A 9,109-nucleotide genomic window follows, 5' to 3' on the forward strand; every position below is an offset into this window, starting at 1 on the left:
CACACTACATCCCTTGTTAGACTTTGTAATAGTCCCCTCCCACCCAAGCAATGGGGCTTTTTAAATGAACTGGACACGGCACTTGTGAATATACAAATACATTGGCATGGAGATGGCCATAATGACATGATGATAGTTTCCATGTCTAGATAATTGCTGTGAAGATCTGTACTTAGGCCACGCACCTATTTTTCCTGTGGTCAAGGTAAAGCTACAAAGTATTACATATGAATACAACATATTTCTTATGGAGAAAAAACATGATTTACTGCTGCCTCAGGAAACAGTAAGGTACTATTGTCAGCTAGCCACTCTGCCAGTGGACATAGTATACTTTGAAATCCAATCTCCTAATCAGTGGGTTTGGGATATTCTTGACATACTCTGAAATGATTGACATATACTTGCCCCTTCTCCATTTGGAGGCAAATATGAAGAAATGCAGTACTTTGTTTTATCCCAAATGCAGGATATGTGTGTTCTCAGCTGGGTTTTATCAGCTAAGCCCCATGTAGTTCTGCTGACCCAATGACATGCAATGTTGCAATTACTTTGACTACTTCTCCTACATTTTTGTGCATTTATGCCCCTTTCGTGCTCCTCCCCTTCCCCCCACTCTGCAAGAGAAGAACAATGTTGCCCTATACAGGTCAGGGAACAATAGAGACTTCTGCTTGGTGATACAGGGCTCGTTGCCTATTTGAATAAATGATAATACAGGTACAATAGTATTGATGGCTGGAATTCTCAAAGATATTTAAGTATCTAACATCCCTTGATTTCAACAGGAGTTAGACACTTACATTTAAATACCTTAGTGAATCCCATCCAAAGTGATCATTAAAAGGTCATCCGATTTATACTGAAGCTCAGGAAACTTAAAACAAAACACAGTAAGAATAAGCTGTTGGTATCCGCTCTACCAAGACTGGCTGCAGTTTTTCTGTATCCCCTCTCCCCACACAGACACACACATTGGATTCACTTTAAAATAGATATGTTGGCATATCTGTGCATATCCAACATCATACTGCAAGCCCTGGAACTTGTAATTTACCGGCACATATAGAAGCTGCTTTAATTTTTATTTCAAGACAGCTGTAGGTAGCCTAAATTGAGAATGATCATATAAAAATTTACACATTCAGCAGGACATTCACTGCTGGAAGCAGAATCAGCATCCACAGATACCTCAGCAATTGCCCTGGGGATAGAGGAGAGGCTATAATATCTCAAGTTAGCAGACTTTTTTTTTATATTGGATCCAAATGTCTTCCAGCAAAGTGATATGTTGTAATGAACTAAAAAAATTGGAAATTAAAGTGAAAAAATTATCCAAAAACATTCATCAATAGACATTCAGTTTAAATAGGTTTCAAGGTGATTTCTTTTTACTGAGTTTTAGCAATTTGGATAAGTAAATATGCTTTGATTTATTAAATGTGCATTATGTGAGGTTTCTTTATAACTCTATTGGGAAGATTACTGGCTAGAATAATGCACTGGGAAACCCCACAAAAGGAATAGGAAATGCTAACACAAGGAAAGAAAGCCCTGGTGACCTTCCTTTACTTAGAAAACATTTTTATTTTAAGTAAACGTAGTACTTGAATGTGCCAGAGCATTGAATCTTTGGTTTAATTAGAGAGATGTAAAAAAGTTGTGGTTTGGGTTTCATTCCTAATTACTGTGTTGTTCTTCCACTGTTTCCTTAACTGGATCATCACCCACTGCAAAACTGGGGAGGGTGGAGTGGGTGTTGTGTCCCTTTTATGGTCCAAATCTCTTTATTTATAGGATAAATAGCTGGCCAAAAAGAACCCAAAAAACCCCACAGGATGCTTTTTTTTTCTCCCCACAAAATGTTTCACTAAAAAAATCCATCAGTTTTTCCATCAAAAAAAACCCAACAAAACTTGAAAAGGTCAATTAGCTTTAATTATCAAAACACCCCTTTCCATCCTTTTAAAATAAGGAAGTGGCTAAGATTTACAAAATGAGGAGCCTAATATGAGAAGCCTAAATCAATATTTAGGTACTTATATGAATGAACTGATTTTTATTTTTTTCAGAAGTGCTTAGCAGTCCACAGCTCTCCTTAAAGTCCATAGGAACTGTGATGAGCTCAGCACTTCTGAAAATAAGGCCAGTTATAATTTAATAGGCTTTTAAATCCATAGTTCTAACTTCAGACTCTTTTTTTTGGAAGATTTGGCTAGTGTTTATCAGATAGAATAAAGCTAAATAAAAACAAAGCATGTATCTTGATCTTCACTTGTTCTCCCCCATCCCCAAGGGGTTCTAAAAAGAACAAGCCAACCCAGATCCACCTGTGTGAAGTTAATTGCCTAGGTGGCTAGGCAGCAGTAAATCAACTAAGGAACACCTGAGCCTAATAAAGGATTCTGAGGGCTCAGTCAGGAGGTTCCAGAAGGTAGGAAGCTCCTGAGGAGGACTCCTCAAGGGACTGGATAGGGAAAAAAGGAAATCTAGGAAAGGTGCTCTGGAGAGAGGCACTTCTGAAAGGGAAGAACTAGGAGTGCTAATCCCCTTGGGAGAACTGGCCTCACCCAAAGGACTTTACCAGACTGACAGATGGTTGAAAGTGCAGAGATGCTATATGCCATTCTGGAGGAGAGCTGTAGCATTTTGATCTCTTCAGGAGCTTGGAGTCTAGAGAAGAACCCTTCTTCTGGAGGATAGTAAGATGGGGAGGAGGTAAATGGACTTATGTGGGATAGACAGACTAAATTCATCCCTCCTTCCCCCGCCCCTCCCCCCGAAGGATACTGGCGTAAAATCTTGGTTATGTACCCTGGTCTGCCTTTGGTTAAATAAATTTGACTCTCTGAAGTGGCACTGTCCACTACATAAAAGCCTCAATGAACTCTGATAGACTATTAGGGGACACAAAGGCGGGGATGTGCCCTCCAAAACAAAGTCATGACAAAAGAAGGCAAAAATATTAAATAGCTAGATTGCCTGCAACTCATAACTTCTTGTTTGTATTTATTCCCTTATAGCTGTAGTAATTCAAAATATATCCCCTGAGTTCTACCAGTTATGTAATCTAAACACTAAGAATTGCATTGGTTAGACTGAGTCAGCAAGAAAGTGTTTCCATGACAGTTATACCTTTTTATTTATTTTTTAGGCTAAACTTGGGTGGTTGTTTTTTGCTGACTACAAAGTAGTTTTGCTGAAGAAAATTGATAGATGAGGCCTGAATTCAATTTAACTTGCACCTTCAAGGACCTGATGCAATGACCATTGAAACTGATGGGAAGACTTCTGGGTTTCAGTGCATGGTGGATCAGACCCTAAATCAGGATTTAAGTCTTTTTACATTTTGGTAAGTGATTTTTCCCACCCTTTCTGAATGTTTTTATGGGATGGAAAAATTTAGAGGTGATTCTCCATGTTCAATGTTGGCATAAGTTGACTAGATATTGGAGCTGCATGTGCATAAGGAGAAGGGAATAACATGCCCAAGTACAGTGGTATTTGGTGATAAATTAGCTAGCTGCTATAGTAGCTTTGCTGGAGCATTTGCAGTTGACAAAGTTTGTGTAGTAATGTCTGTTCAGCTGCTCTCATAATGAAAACATCTTGGTGACATCTGTAGCTCCTCTCCCATTTACACTTCATTTTGCCTTGCCCTAGTGCTTGTACCTTTATGATCGAAAACTATTCCATTAATAGCAAGAATATGATCTCCAGATGTCTGTATTCAGCATAGTTTGCATCTAAAGCTGTGTCTGCTTAATGCAATTTTTTCCCTGACAAGTTGTTAGTCTTTGTCGCTTTGACTTCAGTTAAAGAAATGTTTCATGTTTAAAGCAAATGTATGGTGTTTGAATAATAAAATGCCAATGTGCCTAGAAAGTGCTCTGCTGACAGATCTTGCTGCACATCAGCAAGAACGAGGCATCTGTATTCTAGTGGAGAAGGACCTATGAAGACACAAGTTCTCTTCCTGACTTCATTACTGACTCCCTGTGTGACTATTGGGCAAGAGAATTAACTTCTGTTGTGTATCAGTTTGCCTCACTGTAATGTGTAGATAATGTAGAATGTACTGGAGATCTATGGATGAAAAGCAATATACAAATAATATTGCTTTACAGAATGTTATACCAGTTCCAAGGATAAGCCTGATTAGATTATTTCAGGCCACCTAATGTGAAATAGCAATACAAGGCAGGTGTGGATGATTTACAGCTTGAAACAGAGCTAACCTTACAGAAAGCTGTATTTATTTATAGCCACACTGGGACTCTTACAGCAAAGGCTAAAATTATGCTATAGGGAGCTTCAGGTCATGGCAAAGCAAATTTCAGACTGCCATTGGAGTGACAAAGTATACTATGGTAAAGGAAGTACTGTCCATAACTCGCGTAAACCCTATAGATCTCTGTGCTCTCCAGTAAATCAATCAAAGTAATGCTTCTATTCTGGATAGTGTTGAATATAGTCAAGCAGAGGAGTCAAATTCTCAAACTTCAATGGGGTGGCACCACTCCATACCAGGAGAGAATTTGATCCAGGATGCCTTTTCAAAAGGCTTGCAGTGTCATGAGAGGGGAAATGCCATTTGTCCAGCACCCTAGCACAAAGGGGTCCTTGTCCAGGACTAGGACACTTAATGTTCTGTGGCAAAACAAATAACTAATAAATACAAGCTAGCTCACTAATGAATAGCATGCACATAACCACACCAGATCAGGTACATCATGTCCCGGACGTTACTGCCTTGTGTAGATATTACAGTTCACCTCACTCTGTTCATAAACTACTTTGCTATTGTTGACATTTCCACCTTCAGGAAGAGAGGCAAAAACTATTCAGGCTAGATAAACATGTTCTGGAAGAACTGACACTGCTGAATCATTATTTGCAGTGTTTTAAGTTTTTACAGTACTGAACACTATAGTTAGTGACTTATGTGAAGAAACCATGTTATTGGCTTAATATACAAGTGAGGCACAAACAGTTGGGCTAAGCTGTTTAAAATGATTTGGATGTCAAAGTTCCATAGGCTCCTTTAAAAATGTGTGCCTCACTGTATACATGAGGATTTTATGTAGGGAGAACTGTCTCCTGTATTTTTGACACATTTGACATGGACCATTTTACTGCTTTCAGCCTACTATTGTTTACCACTTTGCAACAGACACTCTGACAGATTTTTTTTTCCTTTTAAGAGGAGCTGTGCCCACAGAGTTACTAAAATTAAGAAAATAAAGCAGTCAAAACAACATGACTCCTTAGGTGTCTCTCTAGTTGTCATTATGGAAAATGTCCCCCTTCTTCCTTTGCCGCCCCGCCCTCCCCCATGTGTGCAGCTGTGTGAGTTTTTAACAAAGCAATTTTGATTGACAACATCTCTTACCACACAGCAAAGTAGTGGCACTGAATGTGTTCACTGTTGAAATTTGCAGAGTACATATTACAAGACACTACTTTGTTTTGTGTATGGTTCTCTTCTCTCCTCCCCTCCCCCCCCCCCCAAAGTTAAGATCAAGTGTGAGTGTTTGTTTTGGTTTAACCATAAGGACTAGCATCCCTAACTAGTACTGCTTTCAAGAGGATAATATCATTTACCTTGGAAGACTTATCTGAAGTCCGTTGTTTGGGGCCCTTTATAACAAAAATGGAAGGACACTAGGCACAGCATGGTGAAAACTTGAGAGTTGTGCTTGAATGAATGAATATAGATTCTCTGCTTCAGAAGGCTAGTGTAACTCTATTGAAGTCACTGGAATTGTCAACATAAAACTGCTTTAAGAGTGGAGAACCGCTCATTGACTCTTACCAAATGCTACTTAATTTTCATGTGGGGTGGACAGCAACAGGAGCAAAGGGGTGGTGTCATGATCTCAAAGCACATGGACTGCATTGTAGGAGTCTTCCTGGCATCCAAACCTGTACGTATGATGACTACTTCTTCTGGGACTTCATGCTATGCCAAGTATGCAGAAGAAGTAGCTACACAACTGGAAATGAATCCCATGGCAGTTCAAGAGGAACTCCTAGTTCTTTCTGGACAAATACCCTAAATTGTATTAAACAGTAAGTTAAAGATGTTATTGCTGAAATCACAGTTCTTTGCTGCTTCCTGCTTTACCTGCACTCATAAATGCACATACTTCCAATTGCAGGTTAGGGATTGAGCTCACTTAGCTCCATGTAGAGAAATCCAAAAGGACAAATGTTCTTTATATCAAATATCAGAGGGGTAGCTGTATTAGTCTGGATCTGTAAAAGCAGCAAAGAGTCCTGTGGCACCTTATAGACTTATCCACAGGACTCTTTGCAGCTTTATATCAAAGACATTGTGGTCAACTGAAAATATTTTATTGTAGGAAAGGAATCCCTTGCCTGAATCTGGAACTGATTAAAATGGCACATCACTTTTAGAGGTATAGATATTTTACAGCACTGATCTCAAACCACTAGTTTATGAAGGACTCGGGGATTACATAAAGGTCAGTCTACTTAAACTGTCCTTTCCACATGAGGTGAGAAAATATTGGTGTGGGCTGCTGTAACTTACCTTTTACAAAAAACTTTTCAACAATTTTCCAGGTAGATAAGACATTATGTGCTATGGAAATTGTGAGATTTCCTAATCAGTGATCAAAACATGCAAAATATATAAACACATGGATGTTTGGCCTCCTCTTGTATCTGTGGTGTTAGTGCTATGTGATATGTTCTCATGTGTGTGGTGAGGGGGGGTACTCTTTGCATAACAAAATACAAAGAAACCACCTGGGCACAGTTCACTCTCAAATAACCATGTTTACTAAATACACACACATGCAAGCCATATAACATAAGCACACTGCTATAACTGGTTTAATAGAACACCAAAACCACAGAATACGAGTACCACTAGCAGGCTCTTGCCCTATTTAGGGGGATGATACTCTCTCCTTATTATGAACTGGGTTAAACTTCCTTATGGGTTGAGTTAAAACTGTGAAACTGATAAGTGTGCACTTGAATTAAGATATTGGGAAGAGACCCTTAAGGGGCCCCACCTAAAATGAGGCTTAATAGAGTGTGCCAAAAAGTTAACACTGTGAGGGTGGAAGGTTCCACTGGGTATTATTCTGACTGTCTTATGAAAAGTCAAGCTGGGGGATGGGGAAAGAGACAGACAAGAGACTGAGGCCTGGTTAACACTACACAGTTAGGTCAATGTAAGCTGCCTTGTGTCAACCTGGCTGTGGAAGTGTCTTTACTCAGATTTGGCTCCTGCGAATGCAAGCACCTCTCTACACTTATTTAGTAACACTATCTCCCCAAGCGGCATAGTCTTGGTTGATGTAATTAAGCTGAGAGTGTCAGTGTAGACACTGTATTGCTTAAATTGACTGTTAGTGGCCTGCAGGAGCCATCCCATAATGACCCACTCCGACAATACAATTGACATGCGCTGCTGGTACAAGGAGCCATGTGTGCAAGCACTGTCATTAAATCACTTGTGTATGATGACTTAGGCCATGTCCATACTACAAAATTTTGTTGGCTTGAGAGACTCAACAGGAGAGCACAGAAGTTGCACAGAATCCTGTAAGCATGATGTGGCATAGAGAACATTTTTTGGAACTGGTGCTTGCTAAAGAGGCTTGGGGCTATAAGCAAAGAGAATATCCCCCATTTTTGGTTCCTCTTGAATTCAGAGAAGGACCTTTTTGTACAGGCTTTGTAAATAAGCAAGATTATGTTCCTGTTGTATTGAAAGAAATATCAGATTCTATTAACTTCTTCACCCAACTGGAGCATACCCAGAGTTCGGAACTTTGACTAGCTGCTTGTGCCAAAAAGGAGCAGTGCTAGACATTATACGTTCATCATCTTTGACTCTAAACCTATAGTAGTTCCTATTAGGTACAAACCTAAATTCATTCACCTTGCACAAAAAAAAGCTGAGAGCTGTCTGAACAAAACAAGGTTGAGACAGGACTACCGGTGTTTAGTTATGGACTCAAAAGAGAGCATGATATAAAATCTCATTACTTGCTACAAACCTAATAAAACAGCTGTAACAAGCATTGCTCACTTAAACTCAATTTTGCTGGAGGAAAAAACTGCAATTGTTCAGTATGACCTTTGAAAACACCACCAGCCAACTTACATTATGCTAATACCATAATTAACCATTTCATCAAATAATCAAAGATTAATTCCACAATTAAGTTTTTTTAAGAACAATTTTGAGTTATCTGACATCTGAAAAAAAATTAGCATTGAAAATGGACTTTAGTTTTCAGTTGCAGAATTCTAAATCTCTAAAGGAGAGACATATAATGAACTTTAGTTCTTCTCTTTGGCCTTAAACCAATAGGGCAATAGGATATTTTAAACAGCTTTTCATAACTCAGTTTAACTTGTGACTCAATCCTATCAAGACTCATACATGTGGATCATTCTGTGGAGTTCATTGGGATGACTCATGCATGTAAGCATAAGTCTACAAACACCATATGCATGTTTTAACTAATGCACCACAGGTAAATGTCTTAAATCCTAAGGTTACACTCAACTGTATGTTCACATGTCTCTGCGAGACTGGTCTGTTTTTGTAGGGTTAGGGCTTTAAAAGAAAATCTTTGGAAAACGTGCCAGATACTGTGCAGAATAAGCAAGCATGCAATAACCCAGGCTTCTCCTATAGAATTACTGCATGGAAGGAGAGCATACATTTAACTTGATCTGCAAGTCAGTCACAATATTTTCTTTTAAAAGTGCAAAACAGTCAATTCAGTGTGTAAAGTTAAGTATGTGCCTCACCATTTGTAGAATGGGGATCTATGGTTAGGGATCTACTCAGATGGTGGTACAGGCCTTTCTACATATGTTCTCTCATGAGAGAACATAAGGAATGCTATACCGTACATCCTGCTGATGCTCCTCTGAAACAGAGGATATATGCTCCTGACTCTCTTCTGGGCTGGACTATGGCATTTCTTTAGATGAATAAACGTTCTTAAGCAAAATAATGCCAAATTACCATAGAACTAGAACAAATATGACCCATGTGGGTCTGAAGTTATGTGACAGTCATGTGAATCTCTTTTTTGTTTTCCAGTTCAGTGAC

At 39.0% G+C, this 9,109-nt stretch overlaps 1 long non-coding RNA gene across 1 annotated transcript; it reads left to right on the forward strand.

The window, feature by feature from the left end:
- The first annotated feature begins 2,423 nt into the window (after positions 1–2,423).
- Positions 2,424–6,031, forward strand: LOC123367435. The gene is made up of 3 exons (XR_006578462.1): positions 2,424–2,718; positions 3,155–3,352; positions 5,850–6,031. It is a non-coding gene; the product is annotated as an uncharacterized LOC123367435 (long non-coding RNA).
- The last annotated feature ends 3,078 nt before the right edge of the window (positions 6,032–9,109 follow it).

The sequence above is a fragment of the Mauremys mutica genome, chromosome 3 (genome assembly GCF_020497125.1).
Source record: "Mauremys mutica isolate MM-2020 ecotype Southern chromosome 3, ASM2049712v1, whole genome shotgun sequence".
Lineage (NCBI taxonomy): Eukaryota > Metazoa > Chordata > Testudines > Geoemydidae > Mauremys > Mauremys mutica.